Here is a 24644-nt window from a genome sequence, read left to right as displayed (position 1 = left end):
TCTAACAAGAACCTTTGTTTTTAGAACATTTTAGTTTTTTTACATTTTGAATTTTTTTGATATGTCAACTTGAAAAAATATTAACAGAAAAAACTCGAAACTAGGGTCACAAGTGCAATTTAATGGGAAAAAAGAATACTTGTGATTCTTAGCTGCCTCCAGAACTGTGGCAACTGATTGTTCCTCCACCGTTAGTACTTTTTTCCTGTCCAAAACAAACTTGCCTATTTTTCAGACCTCCCGGGGCTCCTCTGGGATAGGCTGATCAACTTCTGCAAGAATATGCTCCCCTAGTGCTATCGGTGTTGCATATGAAGTTGATGCTTCTTCTTCAGTGTGCTCTTTCTACGCTCTGATAATGTGCTTGTCATGATATGTTTTCAGATGAGTCAACACACTTGTTTTGCCACAGGAGTGTTATTTTGATGTACCCCTGGACAGGCTCTTCTCTTATCATGAGCAATTCACCTACTTTGCCACTGTCTTTTTTCCCCCAGGTGATGGACTGCTGCTTCACTGGGGTTTCATCATCAAATGAGTTATGCTTCTCAGGGTGTGCCTCCGGCACTCCACTGACACCAGACACCATTTTATTTTTAAAATGTTTCCCAAGAAAGGGCAAAACAATATCCTAATATTGAAATTAGCAGGTGTTGCAAGAAATACTTCCAATATGAGAACTGCAAGTGTGAAAAACAGAAAACCAGGTGGGGATTTCCTTTCTAGAATAACAAAAAGTGTCTTGCCCAATGGAATACCATTATTTCATAGTCATGTGCTATTCGAGAATGCTAAATACTCTGTGAATGCTCACATTGTCGCGAAAACGGGAAATTGAAAAAATTGGTGTTGAATCATAAAATTACTTATGAAAATCTCACTTTATATGTTATACTAGTGAACTACTGGCCTCAAACATTAATTACAATGGGCCTCATGTAGGTAGCGAAATACCGGTCGGTAACGGCCGATTTTCTGTAAATATGCCGTTACCGACCGGTATTCAGACAAGTGAGATGTAGGAGTCCAAAAACCACTTTTCGGTAAATATGAGGCGGTAAATACCGATTCATAGTTACCGAATACATAATTAACGAATCGGTAAATATGAAGTGGTAAATATGAAGTGGTAAAAATTTAAAATGACATGTAGGAGCAGTCGGTAATTAAGAAATCCTGGAAAATCGGTAAATAAGAGTCGGTAATTAACACGGATTGAAAGCAGGTGGTAACCATCAACAGTGCAGATAAGCAATCCCAAAATGCAACTGCGTGGACAACATGCCCGCCATGTACGTCATTGCAAGGCGCCTACATCTACAGGCAGCAGGACTGAGTGTTTGGCGACGGGAGGAACGCATCTACAGACAGCGCATCACACTATTCCAGCTGACTGATGCAGAGATACATGACAGGTACAGGCTACACCCCGAAACCATCATGGACTCAATCAGGAACTCCACCCACTCCACCAATGTGAATACCGAATTGAATGAATTTGGGAATGGTCCTGTGGGTGGCAGAACCAAAAGGTGGGCGTATGCTATTTACAACGAAGTCTGCAAGTTGTCGCACAGTGAGGCGGCTTCCAGTTTGAGAGCTACTGACCAAGCAAACATGGAGAAGGCCTTAGCCGTTATATATAATAGCTCCAGCACTCTCACTTCTAGGATTCATACATGAGACAATAGGCACATGCAAGTACACGGCGCATGCAATGTACAAGCCCCGATTGTGGCGTGCATCCTAGGAGGTATCCCAGTGCCTGTGATTACACCTTCTTCCACTCTGCTTGCAAACGGTATTTATTTCTTTTTGATTGACGAAGCGTGCTGCGGGATGTGATTGTGAATCCCGTACATAACTGTCTCGCATGAAGTTGTCTGCTGCAATACAGTTCTTTTTCCACCCCCGCATGTGCGGCGGGATGTTTCCATCTGGCCTTCGATTACAACCTTGAAAGCAGGGTGCAACAAGTTGAGCTGAATAGAGCGCCATTGTCCCACAAAGAGGTGCCTTTGACTCCCTCCCGTGAAAAATTTGTCCTTCACGTTGCTAAAACGCGCACTGATGTACAGGCGCCTCTGAATACTGACCTCCCCCTGCATTTCGGCTCTGTGATCCAAACTATAATCAATGCCTCGTCCACCACCGGCCTGGCTCATTTTTTTAAACATGTGGGCTCGGGTCTCGTGACCTCTTTCCAAACTATTTTTGGTGTAATTCCGGCATTTGTACATTCACTTTTCTCGTGCATCTTTGGAGGTGTCCCGCTGCTTCTGGCGCTAGTGGCAGGTGTGCTGCTTTTCCTTTTCATACTCCGGAATGGCTGCTCCTTCTGTGCCACACGAGCACCTGTCCCGTCTGCATCTTCTTCGTGATAGGATGCTTGACTTCTATGGTACTTTGCCATTGGCGACTTTGAGCCTGGCTTATGGATTATCCTTCAGGTATTCCTACTTCACCTGCGTACAACCTGTATTGCACTGCCTGGATTGTCCCTTTGAATGGCCTCTGGATTTGTGCTTGACCAACATGGTGTCTCCGGTGCCGGATTTCGATCGACTGATGAGGCCCTTGGTGTCTCACGAGTTGGCCTGTTCTGGTGTCCGGATCATGGCGTGTGGTGCGGCGCATGGTATCCTGGGTAATTGGGACATCTCAGCGGCAGCCTACGACTTCTTGTCCATGAGCTATTTGGAGGAACATTCCGGGTGCCCTCTGATTGTGCTAGAGGCTCCGTTGGTTGGAGAACACGTATGTTCCTTTTCTTTACTCAATTGGATGGCTGAGACTTTTAGTGGCCCTGAAAACGATTTTTTGTTGGAAGCCGTGGCCACATATGCTGCCTATACATTCATGGATTAACTGGATTGTCGTCCATTGCGCCTGTGCTACTGGACAGCACCCTGGCGCAACATTCATTTCTTTCATTTGTCGTTTTACTCTTCCTGATGGTCTGCTTGGGTTTTTTACTATACTTGCATTGTGTTTTTAGGTATTTCATGCTGCAATTAATTGGACTTACAGACTTTGGCGCTGCATTGGTTACGCCTTGTTCTGCTCTGACGAAAATGAACTCTGCGTTCTCTCTTTTCTTGTCTATTACATATTGCTTCGCTGAAGGGGGCGTGTAGTGAGTTCTCCCTGACTACGTACATACATTGTTCAGTTAGCATAACCACGTTGAATGTTATGTAGCCATCTTTTTGTCTTTGCACACGACACTGCGTTTACATGTTCTGTCTTGAATAAACTGCTGACTCGAGACTTCCTTCAGACGAGTGCATTCTGTTGTTCCCATCCACAGCTCTGCGCAGCGACCTTGGTCTGTACATGCTGTGACACACAGTCTGGATTTTTACACAATGCATGTTTTCCACTCTAGGTTGTTCGACCCACTATTTGGCCATGACACACGCGCAGCTGCACATACCTGATAGTTGGTGCTTTTCATATCACAGGCATCATGTTTATTGTTCAGACCGAAGACGAGCCTTCCTGCGAGTAGACTCCTGATGCTCCTGTGATGTGATTACACTGAGCTGATTTTTGAGGTATGGGGTCCCCTATTCCAGCCTGAGAGGCCTTCTATGATAACATGATTCTGATATTGGCTACTTAGTGAAGGGAAGGTGGTAGTATCCTCGGTATTTTCCGAATCGGTAAATACCACCTCGGTATTTACCGATTCGGTATTTTCCGATTCGTATTTACCGATTCGGTACGGCTCGGTATTTAGGAACCGGTAAAATTTATTTACCTACATGAGGCCCAATATGTGCATATATGCTATTAAAAATTTCAAAAAATCATGCCGTTTTTGTGAAAATTTGTGGTACTGGAAAATACATAGCACAACTTTTCTCAAAGAATTTGTGAATATAAAAAAATATTTTAAATAGAAAAGAAAAGCCTTCTGGGCACATCTGCTTCTTGATGCCAAAGAAAATATGCCATGTTCTTGATTGCCAAGAAAATATGGACATCTCCATCAAACAAGCAAGCACTTGCTTTATATAATTATGAGGAAGTACCCTTGTTCGGTAGAGATTCACCTATTTGTAGACTTGTTGGTTTATTTATAGCAGGATTCATGTTATCACAGATTTCTGGATGAAGATACATGAGGAACAATAACAGTGTTGAAATGCTGAAAGGGTCACAGGGGACATTTCCTTGTGATCCATTTGCAGCTGTAATGTAGAATACACAACTGGTATTTAACAAATGAGAAAGCAATTAATAATTAACCAGTATACACTACTCCAGCTGGGTAGTCATTTTGTGCAAAACTGTGGACTCTTGTTGGATAAATTGGCAGGTGATGTTACTTTCTGGCCCTGATGCTCATTTCACAGAAATTGAACCTCAACAGGGAGCACTCACAAGCATAAACATAGCAGGAGCCCCAGTTGAAGATCCACTTCTGTAAAGGTCAAATGATCTTGACTTCCTGGGTTTGAATGGAATGCAATCTGTAGTGACTGTGATCAGTGGGTTTTTTCATGTCCTTACCTCGTGAGAGCAGAGTCCATGGTCCTCTCTTTAAATGACTATGAGAATACAAATTTGGAAAATCCCCGGAATCTCTGCCCATTTCGCCCTACCCCGTTCACCTTAATAGTATGCATTGGTCTTCCAGGCCTTTGTCAGGGTAATGGGCAGCACACCAAAAGGCCTCTCAGTCTTTTCCCTGCTGATTATGGTGACACGTTCTTGATGCAGTGGAATATCAGGACATCGCCACCAAACAAAGAAGCACTTACTTCATATAGTTAAGAGGAAGAACCCTTATTTGGTAGAGATTTACCTCTTTAGTCTCATTTTCTTTTGTATAGAAGGATTCATATTATCACAGTTTTCTGGATAAAGACCCATGAAAAGCAATCACATTGCCAAAACGTACACAAGGTCACTGGGCACATGACACATTTCTTTCGGTCCATTATACAGCTGTAGTGTAGAACATGCAGTAAATATTTATCCAACGAGTTAGCAATTACCAATTAACTAGTAGAGAGTACTCCAGTTGGGTAGACATTTTGTGCAAAGCTGTGGACTCTTATTGGATAAAGGGGCAGTTAAGGTTCTGGTGTTGCAGTCACTCACACACCCATACAGATACTGAGAGACCCACTCACACACTTATTCTGATGCTCTCACATTACTCACAGACCCAGTCACTCACACACTCACTCATTGACCCATACAGTCACTAACTCATCACCCACTCTCACACCCACAGAACCAGTCACACACCCACTACCCTACTTATATATCCAATCACACACCCCACTCACAGACCCATACAGCCACTCACAAACACACTTACTGACTTATACAGCCATTCACACACACACTCTCAAAGGTTACAATCAGGAAATAAAACCAAAATTTAACTTTGAAATTTATTAAAGAAAATAAAGGTTCCAGGGGCATTCTACTTAAGAAATAACATTAAAAAAGCTTTTGAAATTCACTGATAAAAACAAAGTTTATGGGACATTATAGTGAGGAAATAACATTTTAGAAACGCTTAGAAATTCACTGAAAAAAGAGATTTTACCCATACAAAGCCAGTGAAATTCAGCAGTTATAGTTATCTGAGCTAACTATAACTCATGCCCCCACAATGCATTGCTGATGCCCTCACATATTTCATCATTCATGAGTTGGTCAGTTGCAACACTGATGACATCTCAAATGACATCACAGAAAAAACCATTGATGACATCATCCACATAACCACTCACACATTTACTCATAACCCCCACAATTATTCATACACCCACTCACACACCCATACAACCACTCACATACCCTCTCATAGACCCAGAAAAGTACTCACACACCGACTTACTCACTCAAACAGCCACTCACACATCCACTTATTCACTCCTACAGCTACTCACACACCCATTCACTCACCTATACAGCCTGTCAACACAGCTGATCACTCACCCATACAAGTACCCACACACTAATTTCCATACCCATTCACACATCCATACAAGCACTCACACAACTGCTCACTCACTCATACAGCTATTCACACACATACTCACACTCCAATACAGCCACTCACACACCAACTCACCTAACAAAACACGCACTCAAACAGCCACTCCCTCACCTATACAGCCACTTATACACCCAGTCACTCACTCATATAGCCATTCAGACACTCACACATTCACCCATAGTCACTCGCACACACACTCACCCTCCCATTCAGCCACTCACTCACCCATACAGCCACTGACACACACACTCACCTACACAGTCACTCACACAGCTACACATTCACATACACAGCTACTGACAAACCCACTTATAAACCCATACAGCAACTCACACACCTATACAGCCACTCAGTCACCCACTCTCACACAAATATATACAATCACACAGCCACTCACATAATATATATTAGAAGTAGTATCACTCATTAGTAGTACACCAAGGGCCTCATTACGATATTGAGCAGAATCACTTCTGCTCGACATCGCATTGGTCATTGGACCGACCGACACCCAGTCAGCAGTCCCGACTGTAACACTATTCAGTTGCATTCCTACATTTTAGTATGAGAGCATGCATTCCAGATGCAAACTGGCCATAATGCCTGCTCCCATAGTAAAATGGGAGGTGCAGTTCATCCCTGCACCCCTTTGGCAGGCACCTCAAAGTGCCTGCCGCAAGGTGCAGGGATCAACAGGGGAGCACCATAGGTCTCCAACCAGAGGCCGTGCACAAAAGGGGGCCCTGCTAGGGCCCTCTAAGACATTTTCTGACATGGTTTCCATGTCTGACAGACTGGCATGGAAACCTTATCGGAAACCGCCATCGTAATCTCAAGGGAGAGATTACTTGCTGCATTCCGACTGGCGTACAGGCTCTCCAAGTCTATCAGAAGCCAGCTGTAATGACCGGTCAGATTCCTTTCAGACAGCCTCCATTAAAAATAAGGCAATCGGAAAGGAATCCAACCGGCCGATTACGATGCGGCTCGGAAGGCTCTGGCCGTCAGTCGCAGCCTTCTGAGATGCATCATAATTGGCCTCCTAGTATTCTAATTTAACTTTTGTAGTAGCTTAGTATTTATTTTTAACACTAATAAACTTGTAGAAAGCACTCACACATTACTGGATGATGTCCTCAGTGATGTGATTTGAGATGTCATCAGTGGTGTCATTTGAGATGTCATCAGTGTTGTCAATGAGCATGTCATGAGTGATGTTAAATGTGAGGTCAGTGCATTGTAGGGTTGTAAGTTATATTTAACTCTGGTAACTATAACTACTGAATTTCACTGGTTTTTATGAGTGAAATCTGAGCGTAACTATAATGTCCCTATAACCTTTGTAACCCATGTATATGACACACCCATACAGACACTTAGACACCCCCTCATACAAACACATGTGTGTGTATATGTACAGATATATATATTACCTACTGGAGGTCGTCAGTAGGGAGTTATACTTAGAACCTAGTTTCCATAGGAAAAGCGTTTTTTGATTTGCTAATAACTTTGGTGTCGTTTGACAAATCTTCACAAAATTCTTCAAACAAAAAGTCTATCCAGGTCAGCTCCTATCTTGAAAGTTTGATTCGTCAAGCAGGGCTGAGAAAAGGGGTCCATAGGAAATTTTGAGACGGACTACAGCCCGAACTGCTGAATGGAATTACCCAAAAATTTGGCAAAAAGCTAGAGCTTGGTTCAGAAAGCAACCTTTTTTTTTTAAATGGGGTAAATCTGTTTAGTAGTTTTTGAGAAATTCAAAAAGTAAGAGTCAAAAAATCAATTTCCCATAGGAATCTTTGGGCAAGGCTACAGCCGAAACTGCTAAACAGAATTACCCCACATTTGGCAAAAAGGTAGTGCTTGGTTCAGAAAGCGACCCTTTTTTAAATGGTGTAAATCCATTCAGTAGTTGTTGAGAAATTCAAAAGATAAAAATTTCAATATCTAGGGCAGCGGTGGAGTAGCGAACCTTCCCGACCACGCACTTGGCTGCCACATCCACAATCTTCATTCTAATTGTGTGTCAACACTCCAAACCAGGAAGTGTTGGCAGCCATCTTGTGACTCAGAAGAAGTGAGTCACCAGAAAACAGAGAAACAAAGATATAAAGAGATGGGGCAGGGTAGAAACCCCCTGACCCCCTAGGCCTGCTCTGGGGAACCCAGAAGGACCCCCAGGGCCAAAAAAAACATTTTTTTTTAAAAAAAACATTACGGGGGCATTTCTTAATAATAGCAGAGGGGGGGGTGCACGGCCCTCCGCCTGGAGCCCGTGATGGCCCTGGGGACCGCCACCCCCAGGGCCGGCTCCTGCAGTGTCCCAGGGTGCTCACCCATGGGACTGTGGTATTTGCTATGACAGGGCGGGAGCCACGCGACTTCCGCCCTGTCATAGCAAACTTGCCTTGGATTTTGGAAGCGAGAGCTGGGGAACCTGCTCTCTCTTCCAAAATCCAAAGCTGATTGCTTTTCCACATTGGGAGGTGCATGTCAGCAGCTCCCCATGTAGAAAAGCAATACCAGCTCCCGCAGGACGCGGGGAGCTGCCGGGACCGTGGGGGCATTGGGACTGCCCCCATGGTCCCCAACGATGAGGCCAGGCCCCAGGGGATGGGGTCCTCGGGCCGAAATTGGCCACGGGAGGGGGGCCGACGCTTCCTCATCTCGTTTAAAAAAAATAATAATAAACATGTCGGCATGCTTCGGGGGATGAGGTCCCTGAGGTGAATGTAAATTAGTGAAAGTGGACTTTTTTTAATCATGACTCTAGGTCGCGGCTCTCAGCGCGGCCCCTCGTATGAAAGCGATGGGTGCGCCGCACTCGAGTACTTCTTAAGTCTTTCAAACACCGAGGGGTGTATTCTCATCACCGAGTTAACGGCACTTTTTTGCAACCAAAATGGTGATAAATTTAACACACCATTCACAAGCTGGAGCAAACAGCCATATCACCAGTTTAACAGCAATAGCAGCCTCAAAAAGCATTGTCACGGATGACCCCGGCAAATATTGCTAATGAGATGGAGAGTAGGCGTTCCCGTGCAAAGAGCAGCGAGCACATCACTTCGCAAGTTTCTCAACCACCTGCAAGATCGTCGAAGAGAGTACAAAACAGGTGACATGGTGCGTTAGTAGCATTAGTAGCAGGAAGTTTACACCTGCTCTGAGCTGGTGTAAAGTTGGACTACAACCTAAAAGATGAAAGGGAGCCCAGCTCAGAGAGCCACACCACACCTGAACGACAACAGATGCAATGGAGCCAACGATCATGCAGCTCGGACACCCAACACTGCTCCGACACCCCCCGCCACCAGCCCCTTGTATGCCATCCCCCCTCCCCCCCACAAACAAATGTGACAGCAACCTTAGGAGATCTGGAACGTAACAAGTTGCATGTGAGTTTGGACAAATAAGAATCACAGTCATATATGGATTTACATATAAAATATTTTATTTAAACAAAACAACAACAAATAAAACTAGGTACAGCCATTTGTGAATCACAGCCTGCAAGACAAAAAGCAAAATAAGATTGTGCGTCATGCGTCCAACAAAGGAGAGAGAGAGAGAGAGAGAGAGAAACAGAGGAAGAGTGAGAGAGAGGAAGAGTGAGAGAGAGGAAGAGAGAGAGGAAGAAAGAAAGACTCAGAGAGAGGAAGACAGAGAAAGAGAGTAAGAGTGAGAGAGAGGAAGAGAGGAAGAGAGAGCGAAAGAGAGAAACAGTGTGAGAGAGAGGAAGAGAGAGAGAGAGAGAAAGAGTGAGACAGAGAGGAATAGAGAGAGGAAGAGAAAGAATGAGAGAGATGACGAGACAGAGAAAGAGAGAAAGAGTGTGAGAGAGAGAAAGGAAGAGAGATAGAGTGAGAGAGAGAGAAAGAGTGTGAGTGACAGAAAGGAAGAAATGGAGAGGGAGAGTGAGTGTGAGTGTTGACACTGTGGAGAAAATCCTCACAGCTCACCTTTCTGCCACTGGTGTGTCTCCAACCACGTGCCTGGACATAGTACAGCCCTCAAGTTTAGTCATCTGAAACATAGTAAAGAATCAGTAATGGCAGTGCATAGAACTTCACACACCTAATTCTCTGTTTCGCCCCTGTACACCCAGGCTGCTGCACCCCATCGACTCCTGCCACCCAGAGGTGTCTGCCCGCCTCTCTGCACCCAGGCTGCTGCATCCTATCCACTTCCACTGCCCAGAGGTATCTGCCCACTGCTGTGCACCCAGGCTGCTGCACCCCATCCACTCCAACTTCCCATAGGTGTCTGCCCGTCGCTGCGCACCCAGGCTTCTGCACCCCATCCACTCCCACTGCCTGGAGGTGACTGCCCACTGCTGCGCACCCAGGCTGCTACACCCCATCCACTCGCACTGCCCAGAGCTGACTGCCTGCCGCTGTGCAAACAAGCCTCTCTGCTCACCTTCTGCCACCGGCGTGTGTCGGAGAGGGTCCACACGTGCCAAAGCAATCTCCTCACCCATTGTGTACACGCGGTGAAGCCGAGCTCACAATTCAAAATAGATGTTGATTGCCAGGAATGCAACGCTTCATCGCAGGCTGCACACACGCTCAGCTCTGGTGGCAGTAACTCAGTAGAACTGAAGTCATTGCCTCGTGTCAGGAGGGCCGTGTCGGGGGGCGTCAATCTTTGAATAACAGCCTGCTAAACAAAAAGCAAGATAAGATTGTGCGTCATGCGACCATCAAAGGAGAGAGAGAGAGAGTGAGAGAGAGAAAGAAAGAAAGAAAGATTGAGTGGAAGACAGAGAGAAAGAGTGAGAAAGAGAGAGGAAGAGAGAGACAAACAGTGAGCGAGAGGAAGAGAGAGAGAAAGGGAGAAACAGTGTGAGAAAGAGGAAGAGAGAAACAGAGGAAGAGTGAGAGAGAGAAAGAGAGAGAGAAAGAGTGAGAGGAAGAGAGAAAGAAAGAGAGAAAAGTGTGAGAGAGAGGAAGAGATAGAGTGGGAGAGAGAGGAAGAGAGAGACAAAGAGTGTGAGGGAGAGAAAGGAAGAGATATAGAGGGACAGTGAGTGCCCACACTGTGGACAAAACCCTCACAGCTCACCTTTCTGCCACCGGTGTGTCTCTAACCACATGCTGAAACATAGTGGAGCCCTCAAGCTTACTCATCTGAAATGTAGTATGGAGTCAGTAATGGCACAGTACATACAACTGCGCACGCCTAAATCGTTGTACCACTGCTGCGCACCCAGGCTGCTGCACCCCATCCACTTCCACTGCCCAGAGGTGTCTGCCCGCTGTCGCGCACCCAGGCTGCTGCACCCCATCCACTGCCACTGCCCGGAGGTGACTGCCCACCACTGCGCACCCAGGCTGCTGCACCCCATGCACTACCACTGCCCGGAGGTGACTGCCCACTGCTGCGCAAACAAGCCTCTCTGCTCACCTTTTGCAACCTGCATGTAGAAAAGAGGGCCTACCATGTGCCGCTGCAAGCCCCAAGCCCGTGACTCGCAGACAAGGCACCCTCCATATCATGCAGCCCTGCTCCACAGGCCACCAGGTCTCACATTTGGTGCTGAGTCTTGATTTTGCCCCGGCAGAGGACATACCAGTGCACTCAGTTTTTCATCTCAGGTTGCACACATGCTCAGCCCTTGCGGTGCCACTAATTCAGTGACCAGCGAGATGGTGCCACATTGCGGCAGGCCTGCGCTGTCTGATGGCTCAGGCCTACAGTGCGGTCCTGCAGGGCACACAAACCCTGAGCTGTCCAGACCGCCGGGATGGGCCATCACCGCAGGCTGCACACCCGCTCAGCAGTTACGGTACCCGTACCTCATTGGACCGAAAGTCACCGTCCCTTGCTGGTGTGCCTGTGCCATCCGCAGTGCATCCTGTATGAGCAACTCTAAAATGGCATAGAGCACGTGCGCCCAGTCTTTTTTATTGGCAGGATCACGTGTCCTGTGACGTCTGTGCTGGAAGGGTGTGGTGTGGGTATATACCAGCCATGAGGGAGTGGCTGTGGTGTACTGACAAGTAGGCCTGTGATCAGCAGATCACTGCAATGAAAACCTGGGCCATGTAGCGTTGTTGTCCTTCCCTGTAAGCGTAAGCAGAGTGGGCTGGCCTGGTGTATGCCAGTACTGTGTGAGGCTGTGAAGAATGACTCCGGAGCTATGAGCGTGGCTCCGTCGTGAGCTGTATGAGGAATCAATTGATGCGGGTTTCCATGTTGTAGTACTGCCGTCACCCGGGTCGCAAGCGCCAATGTGTCACTCTGTGAGCCAAGTCCCACAACATGGCCAACATGGAAGGTACGGGGAATCACTGACCCTACATTCATTCATAGTTACACAAATGAAAGATGGTGGACATGAGACATCTGTGTGGATATGAATGTTTATTGCACATTCAGTGGAGTGTTGCAGCTGTAGCAATACAGGGCCATGGAAAGTTCAAGTTTCAGTTTTTGGCACATGGAGGGCAGCCAATTAGAGCCAAGCCCGTGTTCGGAGTTAGGCTGCGCCAACATATGTAGTTATACAATCACTCCACCAATCCGAAAGCACTTATAAATTCACTATACACTCTCCTTGCAGTACTCTAATGATCCACTCTCTACGTACATACTTGTACAATGACCGAGACAAAGTTACATAACTGATATTTTCCCCCACTGCCTAAGGTAACATGGTTGCATACGCTGTCCACAGCACAATGTAATGTGGTAGGGCCCAGGGGCAGCATCTGCCATACATAATGAACACATGGACACAGATAGTAGAACTGGGTATGGGCACGTGCGCTCGACTCCTTTTTATTACCAGGGTCACATGTCCAGTGACGTCTGTGCAGGATGCGTGTGGAGTGAGTGTAAGCCAGCCCTCCGGGAATGGTTGGTGCTGGTAACAAGTAAACAGTAATCATCGGATCACACACAGAGATCCAATCATAAAGGGTCCATGACTTGTGCTGCACTAAGTTAGGGGCACCAGATGTGAAATAAATAATACACAAAAGATTCTATCATAAAGGGTTCATGACTTGTGTTACACTGAGGTAGGGGCAGCAGATCTGAAATCATACACAAGAGATTATATCATAAAGGGTCCATGAGTTGTGGTGCACTGAGGTAGGGGCATCAGAAGCATTCCGTGTGTGCACAGCTAGCGATGATGCGTGGTCCGGGAGGGCCGCACTGGTAGCAATGTCTGTTGGCTACTGGACTTCATCATCTACAATCGCAACTCGATCTGAATTGTGAGCCCTGCAGTCCGCAATGTAGATAGAAGGCAGCAGTCAGCACAGACATCGAGGAATGCTTTTTGTCACTTCCTCCTGACAAAAATCGAGGACATAGAGTACAATTCTGTCTGCAATTAATAAATCATGTCTCAATGTAAATTGTGAGTTCTGCTGACCGCAGTGTGGGTAACAAAAGATGAAATATGTATGGAATACCTTGTCGAAATGTGTAGATTTCGGGAAAGTTATAGTTAGTTGCCTACTGGACTTTGAAATTAGTGAATCAAGACTGAATTTGAATTGTGAGCATTGCTGACCACAGTGTAGCCCGGAGGCAGCGGTCAGCAAAGGCCCGCAGCCACATGGCTTTGACTTTAGCTGCATAGATTGGGAGCATTTGGTTTTCTTAGCTGATTATAGTCTCTTACACAATTTGCATTGGTACTAATCTTGAATTGTGCGCCTGCTGACTGCAGTGTAGACCAGAGGCAGTGGCGTTGACTTGAGCTGTATAGAGTTAGTGGTAGGTGTGGTGCTCAGTGTGTGCGCAGCCAGAGATGATGCGTGGTGTGGGCGGGCCGCACTGGGAGCAATGTCTCTTGCCTACTGGACTGCGTCATCTGCAATCTTGACTCCATCTGAATTGTGAGCCCTGCTGTCCGTAGAGCTAAGGCAGTAGTCAGCACAGACATCGAGGTATGTTTTTTGTGACTTCCTATTGAGAAAATCCAACAACATAGAGTACAGTTCACTCTGCAATAAATAAATCAAAACTGAATTTGTACTGTGAGCTCTGCTGTCGGCAGTGTAGACTGCCATTCAGTGTTCCTTTGGACTTGCAATATGAATTTGGTCATTGTACTAAAGCTATATTTGATATCAATAAAGTTCTTGAAGCAAGGATACTAAAATTATATTATGTAGATTTCGAAGACATTGTAGTTAGTTGCCTACTGGACTCTGTAATTAATTAATCAAGACTCAATTTTAATTGTGAGCCCTGCTGACTGCAGTGTACGCCAGAGGCAGCAGTCAGTAAGGGCCCACAGCCACGTATCGTTGAGTTGAGCTGCACAGTTAGTGGCACCTGAAGCAACTAGCATGTGCGGAGCCTGCGATGATGCGTGGTCCGGGCGGGCCGCACTGGTAGCAATTTCTTTCGTTTAATGAATTCTGTCTTAATAAGGCTAAGTGGCGATGACTTGTGGTGCACTGAGTTAGTGGCACCTGAAGCACTCAGCGTGTGCACATCCTGCGATGATGCATGGTCCGGGCGGGCAGCACTGGTAGCAATGTCTTTTGCCTTCTGAATTCTGCCTTAATAAGGCTACATGGCGATAACTTGTGGTGCAGTGAGTTAGTGGCACCTGAAGCACTCAGCGTGTTCGCACCCTACGAGGATGCGTGGTCCGGGTGGGCCGCAATGGTAGCAATGTCTTTTTTCTAATGAATTCTGCCTTAATAAGACCACGTGGCGTTGACTTGTGGTGCACTGAGTTAGTGGTACCTCTGGCGCTCAGCGTGTGCGCAGCCTGCGATGATGCGTGGTCCGGGCGGGCCGCACTGGGAGCAATGTGTCTTGCCTACTGGACTGCATCATCTGCAATCGCCACTCCATCTGAATTGTGAGCCCTGCTGTCCGCAGTGTAGATCAAAGGCAGTAGTCTGTACAGACATAAGTCTGTGGTGCTGTGCCGCTGTGTTCGCAGGAGGCTGTGTCGAGGAGGCCGGCGGACATTGCGGCAGCCACATGGCAGGGTGAGGGCCGCTGCTCTGGCAGACGCGTTGGCCTTCACACAAGTGAACCACGCCCAGAGCCCCGGCCTATTTATTCACACTTCTACGCACTGCGCTTCCACTTACAGGGGACGACGATACAGGTACATGACCGAGATCTTCCCCACTGCCTGAGGTAACATGGTTGCGTCCACTATCCACAACACTACAAGCACCAGCAGTATATGTACACATGGGGAGGTTTGTGCTCTGCATAGTGAGGTCTGTCCAGCACATCACTGCTACACTTGGTATTGCGTGCATTATTATTGGTGGGTGACTTACGTCCTCTCCCAACATTCAGCTATTGTGTAGCTGAGAGGCCATGCCGTTTTTGGAAAGTCTGCTGTTCTGTTGTGCGATGCCTCAGTGGTAGTGGAGGGGTGGTCTGGGCGGGAGGTCCTGAGGGTGGTGGCAGTGGGTTTTGTGGCCGTCTTGGGGGTCGGAGGTGCATGATCAGTAGCTATTTGACATGTGTTGGTCTTTAGATGTGATTCTGGGCTGGGCTCCTTTTCACACTGTAGGTAGTCATCCAAATTTACACTAGTAAAAGGCAGATGTTACATTCCTACTGCTAACGCAGCTTATCGCCTGTTTTTGGATCGCACCGCAGATTTGGCTGCTGGTTGAAAATATCGGGAAGTGTTGTTTTTGAGTTATTTTTGCACAGGAATGCCTACTGTGCATATTATTAGCGTTAGTTGTTGCTCTCATTTGTGGCAATTTTTTTTGCAGCAGCTATTGCTGGAAAACTGGAGATATCGTCTGTTTTCACCAGGTTGAAAATGGAATGATAATTTTAAATCAATGAAAATACTATAGGTTTAATGAACATTATAACTAGAAATGAGCATTTTAAAAACCTTTGAAATTCACTGAAAAAACCATAGGTTTTAGGGACATTATAGTTAGAAATTAGCATTTAAAAAACCTTACAATGTCATTTGAGATGTCATCAGTCACCCCCATTGTTCAATCGGAGCAATTTTGTAGTCCTGACTAACGAACTGCAACCCCCAGCAGGCAGCAGTGCTGGGTAAGTGTCTCCTTTGGGGTTCTTAATTTCATCTCTGTGGATTCTGGAAATTCTGCAAGAAGAGCTTGTGCTAGATTTTAAAAGGTCCCGATATAGTCCTTCACCCTGGGCCTCACCTGCATCCCCAGACGCCCTGCCCCATTCCAGGAACCCCACAGAGCTATGAACCGCGGGCACAGTGGTCGCGTTTCTCCATGTAATCACGGACTGCAAGTCGCAGTAGCCCATTGCATTGTCCTGGGCGTGGCGGTCTGGAGGCAATCCACTCACGCAGATCAACTTCTTTGTTTTGCCAATGATGCCTCCGACAACTTGTAGGGCGGGTCCTCCTACCGTGCAACTGGCAAGCACGAAACAATACTCCAACAGATCACTCCACTATAAAGCAATCGGAGGACACAGCGGGGATACGGGGATTTGAGTTGTCATCAGTGATGTCATCAGTGATGTCACTGACCATGTCATGAATGATGTAATATGTGACGTCATCAGCAGTGCATTGCGGGGGCGCGAGTTATAGTTAGCTGAACTAACTATAACATCGAAATTTCAATGGATTTGTACGAGTGAAATGTCCAACTAACTATAACGTTCCTGAAACCTATGGTTTTTTCAGTTAATTTCTATGGTTTTTTAAATGCTAATTTCTAATTGTAACGTGCCTGAAACCCATGGTTTTTCCAGTGAATGTTAAAGGTTTTTTAAATTAATTTGTAAGTCTAATGTACCTCAATCCTATGTTTTTTTTATTTTATATATATATATATATATATATATATTACCTACTGGCGGTCGCCAGTAGGTAGTTATAGTTAGGACCACGTTTCCATAGGAAATCTGCAACATTCTATTTTGAATAACTTTGGCGCCGGTCGACGAATCCTCGCGAATTTTTCAAAATAGGTGGGGCGCTACGCTCCGCTCCTACCCTGAAAGTCTCGGGGGGATTCGTCAAGCGGGGGCTGAGATAAAAGGGGGGTCCCAAAACGCGTTTTTCCCACGCATTTTTCCATAGGACCTTTAGACAGGGCTACAGCCCGAACGGCTGAACAGAATTACTTGAAATTTGGCAGAGAGGTAGTCCTCAGGTCAAGGAAGTGCCTTTTGTAGGTTTGGTGTAAATCTGTTCAGTAGATTCTGAGAAAATAGCCTTTAAATCAATATATATATCTGAGCCAGCTTACGGTGCGCTTACGGTACGCTTACCGTACGCGTACGGTGGCGTGCGCGAGCGCGATTCTGATTGGCTCTTAGATCTTAGTAAACATTCGAATCGGCCGAAACCAGGAAGCGGCGGCCGCCATTTTCTCTCTCGCACTGAGAGTGATGATGAATATACAATGCACAAAAACATGTAAAGGGGCTGTTTAGACAGCTCCCACACACATAGCCATGTTGAGGGAGTCCCCAAAGATCCCCCAAGGCCAAAAACTGAATTTTTTTTTTTTCGCTAATTTCGCCGATTACGCTTACCGTACGCGTACGGTAAAAAAGTATATAAAAAACAAAATTATCCACACTCTCCCCACCCCGTGTGTAATTGGTGGCCGAAGGCCACCAATTGTGCATGGCTTATAACATATGCGAAAAACTATAATATTTTTAAAAAAATAAATAAAAAAAAAAATTATCCACACTCTGTCCACCCGTGTGCAAATGGTGCCCGAAGGGCACCATTTGTGCATGGCTTATAAAAATTACGAAAAATTAAAATATTACCTTTCAAAACGAAGTGCATCATATGTCCTCCATGTGCGCACGGTGCGCGAAGCGCATCGTGCGTACATGGCCCATCTAGCATAACGTGGGCACACGGTGCGCGTAGCGCACCGCGTGCCCACCGTGCATGCACGGAACGAACTGCGTTAAGTGGGCGCGCACGCCACGAATGGCGTAAAGTAACTTAGCATTTAAAAAACCGTACAAATTCACTGAAAAAAACATAGGTTTCACACACGTTATAGTTAGGAATTAGCATTTAAAAAACCTTGCAAATTCACTGAAAAAACCATAGGTTTCACACATGTTATAGTTAGCGGAAATTTTACTGATAAAAAACCAATGAAATTCCCCCGTTATAGTTAGTGCAGGCAACTATAACTCACGCGACCGCAATCTTCTGCTGATGACATATGTGTCTTTATGAAAAAAAAATATTTGTAATATATGTATAGCTAAAAATGTATGGAAGAAGACATGGGCAAATAAGTGTCTAAATACAGTATTAGCATCAGCAGAGGATTGCGGTCGCGTGAGTTATAGTTGCCTGCACTAACTATAACGGGGGAATTTCATTGGTTTTTTATCAGTAAAATTTCCGCTAACTATAACATGTGTGAAACCTATGGTGAACAAGGGCGTTCGAGCCCGAAACGCGTCATGGTTTGCTGAGCAATGGTCGAATAAATACTCTTGCCTGAAGTTTCCTGTGGTCCGTCTCTCCTTCTTCGCCGCCCGTTCGGAGGTTGTGGGAGTTTCCTGCTTTTCATATATATATATATATATATATATATATATATATATATATATATATATATCCAATTCAATGCAAAAATCCAGTATGCTCTCAGTAAAGTAAGACAAAGTCCCAGAAGTAGTGAATGGTCTAGTGATTTATTTCACACAACGCGTTTCGGCACGCAGCCTTGTTCACGTGTGAAAACAAAAGCAAACAGCAGTGTACATATCCTTGCGGTCAACCAGTGAATCCGTGTGGTCATGGTTATAACCAGAGTGGAGACTGAAGTGCAACTATCATACAGCGTGGTGGGCGTAATACTTCCGCCGCTAAGCACAAAACTCTGGTAATGGTAGTGTAAGGCTAATATACTAATTCATCGTAGATTATTGCCCCGGTGGGCATAGAACACGCAATGTGTCCTCTGTAATGTGTCACTACTGTCAGCAGGATAATGCTTAAACAGTATTGGGTAGTTACAAACACAAATCACTGCCAAGAGACTATTTAAAGAGGTGTCACGAGCGGAGCCATGCTATTATGACATCATTGTCGATGTGGGAGAGCTGGGAAAGAATTTTCGCAGAATGCTGGTGCAAGGGATATCCACCTAAGTTTTCAGGCTAGTCCTTTGGGAGCAACTGTTTATGTTGCCACTCCAGAAACCGAAACCAGTGATCCGAAGGCAGAGGTCCTGCAGATGGCACACGAGGTGGGAAACCCAGTCGTGTGCACCGGCGGGGCAGCGAAGTGACAAGCACCACTACCCACAAAAAAGGTATTGAGGGCACTGAATAACACAGGATCTTCTCTTTGTATCTGGCAGGAACAACAAGGTTAAAATGGCCTAGTTCCAAAATTTAGAGTTAGTGCTACAATGGTCTTCAAGAGGACCTGCGATGGATGCCGCTTCTGCCTTCCGTACAATGGAGGCGGCACATGGGTCACGCGGTACGGTCATAATGCGCTGGGACGCACTCTCGTTGACCTCTCATGGCACTGCTCCACACTTTCAGCAACAACGCTTTCCATTAGCTGTGTTTTCTGATGACTTGTCGCGCCGGCCCCATCCAACCGCAGGACCCCATTAGATCCAAACAGACTCTTCCACTCTCTCACCGGAAGTGAAACCAGGCCACGCGGACACTTTCACAATACAACAGCCGGGAATGCACTTTTCGGTAAAAAACCCACATTTCTTCCTCCTAATTTATCAAATAAACGACTCACTGAAGAACAGGAGCCAGCTTCGATCGGTAAACAGCCGTTACAACGACTTTTTTTACTTCGTGATACCATTACAATGCATGCATTACCACGCATGCGTTGTACATCACAAAGTCATTACTACGCATTTTTTTAGAACGCATAGTCATTTACCACACATGCCTTTACAACAAATTTTGTTGTAAAGGTATATATGGTAAATGACCATGAGTTCTAAAAAATGTAGATGATCCACGTTGTTGTAAGGAAACAGAGGCTGTTCCATTTCCTCACAATGATGTGCACCGCCCTCAGAGACGACATGAAGCAGGAACCACGAGGAGACAGGAACCACAAGGAGTGAGAGGTAAGGGGGATTGGGCATGGGGTGGTGGATACTTTTCTAGGGTTTAGGGTAGTGCAGTGGTGTTTGGGAAGTGTAGGCGGTCGAGCTGGGGGTAGTGTTTTAGGGTTTAGGGTAGTGCAGTGGTGTTTGTGTAGTGTAGGGGTCGTGCTGGTGGTAGTGTTTTAGGGTTTAGGGTAGAGCAGTGGTGTTTGTGTAGTGTAGGGGGTCGTGCTTCAGGTAGATTTAGGGTTTAGGGTAGTGCAGTGGTCTTTATGTAGTGTAGGGGGTCGTGCTGGGGTAGTGTTTTAGGGTTTAGGGTAGTGCAGTGGTGTTTTGGTAGTGTAGGGGGTCATGCTGAGGATAGATTTAGGGTTTAGGATAGTGCAGTGGTGTTTGGGTAGTGTAGGGGGTCGTGCTGGGGGTAGATTTAGGGTTTAGAGTAGTGCAGTGGTGTTTGGGTAGAGTGGGGAGTCGTGCTGGGGGGAGTGTTTTAGGGTTTAGGGCAGTGCAGTGGTGTTTGTGTAGTGTAGGGGGTCGTGCTGGGGGTAGTGTTTTATGGTTAAGGGTAGTGCAGTGGTGTTTGGGTAGTTTAGGGGGTCATGCTGAGGGTAGATTTAGGATTTAGGGTAGTGCAGTGGTGTTCGGGAAGCGTAGGGTGTCGTGCAGGGTTGGTGTTTTAGTGTTTAGTGCAATGCCATGGTGTTCGGGCAGCGTAGGGGGTCGTGCAGGGGTGGTGTTTTAGGGTTTAGGGCAGTGCAGTGGTGTTCGGGCAGCATAGGGGGTCGTGGAGGGGGTGGTGTTTTAGGGTTTAGGGCAGCACAGTGGTGTTCAGGCAGTGTATGGGGTCATGCAGGGGGTGGTGTTTTAGGGTTTATGGCAGTGCAGTGGTGTTCGGGCAGTGTAGGGGGTCGTGCAGGGGGTAGTGTTTTAGGGTTTAGGGTAGTGCAGTGGTGTTTATGTAGTGAACAGCGCATGCGCTGTGTCGCTAGGCGGGACCTAAAAAGCATTGCACCAAGATGGCTGCCAACACTTCCTGGATGGAAGTGTTGGCAGCCAATTAGAACCAAGCTTGTGCTTGTGTAGTTAGGTCCCACCCAGATATATAAAGATTTTTTTCCTTTAATATCTCAAAAACTACTTAACGGATTTCCACCATTTAAAACAAGCATTGGCATAGCCAATAGGTCTCGCCTTTGGGACCTTATAAGTGTTTAGCCATGCAACAGTTGCATAACTAAATACTTATAAGGTCCCAAAAGCGAGACCTATTGGCTATGCAAAGCGGCTGTGCGTCTGCGAAAGTGAAAGTGATCGCGATCACGATCAAACATCAAAGCGGCCGCACGGCCACGAAGTGAAAGTAATCGTGGTAAAGCGCGGCGCACGCGCACATGCACTGTGGCTCTAGGCTGGCCTGGTAGCACTTTTTGGAGCCCTCTCAATAAGTCTCGCCAGACCAGCGCATGCACTGGGTCAGGCGAGACCTAAAAAGGACGCTTTCTTAACAAGGCACTACCTTTTTGGAAAATTTGGTGTAATTCCGTTCAGCAGTTTGAGCTGTAGCCGTGTCTAATGTTTCCTATGGCAAATTGATTTTCCGACCTCTATTTTAATTTCTCAGGAACTACTGAATGGATTTACACCATTTAATGAAAAAGGCTCTTTCTGAACCAGGGGCTACCTTTTAGCAAAATTTGGTATAATTCCATTCAGCAGTTCAGGCTGTAGCCGTGTCTAAAGTTTCCTATGGAAAATAACATGGAGAAAACACGTTTTGGGACCCTCCTTTTATCTCGGCCCTCGCTTGGCGAATCACCCCGAAACTTTCAAGACTAGAGCTGACCGGAGCGCCCCCACTAGTTTTGAAAATTTCGCGATGATTCGTCAAACGATGCCAAAGTTATTCGGAAAACAAAAAATGCTTGTCCTATGGAAGATAGGTTCTAACTATAACTACCTACTGTTGACCGCCAGTAGCGCAAGAGTTGGATTGTATGCGACAGGACCGCCGGCAAACCCTACGGTCCGGTGCACGAAATGCCAATTCAAACAAAGGGCAAGCAACAAACGGAGCAAGAGGCGGCGATGCAACAAAGAGCGAAAACGCAAGCACCAAGCAACCATACAGAAAAGCGCGAAAACAATGGAAGAACAAGTAAGTGGCTTGGATGTTGGATATGATTCGCAATCAGTCGTCAATCTCACAAAACTTGTACTGTCTAAAAAAGAGATGAATACCTTGGCTTTGGGTCTATCCTACAGTGCTAGGAGTAACTTTGACTATGCAGGGACCAGGGTTGATTTTTACAAATATATTCGAAAATTAAAATTGCGCAAGTTTCATTGTTTGCAGAAACCCGATCGTGTCCCACAGCCATTGCTTCCCAATCTCAGTTCTCCATCTTTAACAGCAGGAGACGATGATTTGCTTAATGCGTTGCTCCAGTTACAGTCTGAGGATACACAGTCAACATCTATCCTTGCTTTGGGCCAAACTACCAGGATTATTCCTACCCCGTTTAAACCCAAGTCTACTTTCTGCCCTTTGATGATTAAAGACAATATTGACATGTTCCATGATAAGATCGCATATGATTTAAGACAATTACATATCAATGTGGTTAATGCCAACAAAAGATACCTGTACCGCGACCATGCATATTACCAATTGGTTAAAAAATTACAAATGAACGTAAATTTGGTCATCCGCCAATCGGACAAAGGTGGTAATGTGGTGCTGTGGCCGAGGGAGATGTACATGGAGGAGGCCCTCGGACAACTCAATGACAGAGAGTGCTATAAAAGAACCACCATGGCAGAGGTTAAACTTTCATGGAGTACGCATTATACCAAGTTGATGGCATGGAGGAGTATGGGACTCATCACAATGGATGAATACAAATTTTTGAAAACTGAACACCCGGTGATGCCTGCAATCTATTTTATCCCTAAGATTCACAAAGACAGTGTGAAACCACCTGGGCGTCCCATTATCTCTGCGTGTGGCAGCATCATGGAGAACATGAGTAAATATGTTGACTTCTTTCTGCAGGAACATGTCAAAAAACTCCCGTCGTTTATCCTTGACACTGGTGACCTGTTGCAAAAACTGCAGGGAGTACATTGGCAAAATGGATATTTGTTAATATCTTTGGATGTATCATCCCTATACACCAGCATTTACCACAGAGATGGTCTGAGAGCAATTGAATATTACCTGAACACGCGATCGATGATCTTTTGTGATCATAACAAAATGCTATTATCTATGATCATACATGTTTGGAAAACAATTTCTTTTTGTTCTCTAGTCAAGTGTTCCATCAGGTGAGGGGCGTGGCTATGGGGGCCTGTTTCTCGCCAAGCTACGCCTGCCTTCATATGGGCTACTGGGAGGAACAGGTCCTCTTACCTACATTTCCTGATGTCATGTCCAATAATGTGGTAAATTGGTTCAGGTATATTGATGACCTTTTAATCATTTGGGATGGAACTATGTCTGATGCCGTACAATTTATTTCTGACCTTAATGAAAATGATTTCAATCTACATTTCACAAGTCAGATTAGCAGTAGTACTATCTACTTTCTTGATGTGGAAATATACATCCAACAGAACACATTACAAACTAGGATGTATCGTAAACCCACAGCTGGTAATGCCTTGCTACATGCCTCGAGTCACCATCCTGCACACCTGATCAAAAGCATCCCATACGGCGAAATGCTCCGTATCAGAAGAATTTGTAGCATTGATCAGGATTGTTTTGAGGCTCAGAAAAATTGTAAAGAAAGACTTTTGAAAAGAGGGTACCTCCCCGATTTGCTTGATAAAGCAATCTGTAAAGCAAATAAGTCCAGCAGTCTTTTGGTTACACCGTATATAAAAGACACTAAGAACAATGAGTCTAATGATTTGCAGGCAACCCGCCTGATCCTCACCTACAATACTCAGCATCAGAGTATACGTAAAATTGTCCAAAAAAACTGGGCCCTAATCGCCAATGATCCTGTGATAGGCCAACTCATGACTCACTCCCCTTGTATTACATACAGGAAGGCTAAATCTATGAGTAATTTCCTAGTCTCAAGTAGTCCTGAGGTTAGAGTTAACACCTCTTGGCTTGGTAGCAGTAAAGGGTTCCTCAAATGTTCAGTTTGTAAAGCTTGCAGGTATGGTGTGAACAAAAGTGAGTATATGACACCCCTCAGCAACACACCTACCCGTATTCGCAACAAATTAAACTGCAAAACTGAATACGCGGTGTATGTGCTGGAGTGTCCTTGTGGCCTACGGTACGTGGGAAGTACTAAACTTCAGGTCCACAAGAGAATACTTCAGCACATACGTGCCATTTCCAATGGGGATATCGCATATCCCGTGGCGAGACATTTTGAGGCACTACACGAAAAAAAACCCGTAGGCCTCAAATATTTTGTCATTGACTCAGTCCCACCACAAAGAAGGGGTGGGGATCGTGAGTCAATTTTACGTAAACTTGAAACTAGGCACATTGTTCTTTTGGACTGTAAAACCCCAAATGGACTCAACGCTAGTGAGGATTTTTATACCTATCTACA

Source organism: Triturus cristatus, chromosome 6, assembly GCF_964204655.1.
Source record: "Triturus cristatus chromosome 6, aTriCri1.1, whole genome shotgun sequence".
In the NCBI taxonomy this organism is placed as follows: domain Eukaryota; kingdom Metazoa; phylum Chordata; class Amphibia; order Caudata; family Salamandridae; genus Triturus; species Triturus cristatus.
This window is presented reverse-complemented; position numbering follows the sequence as displayed.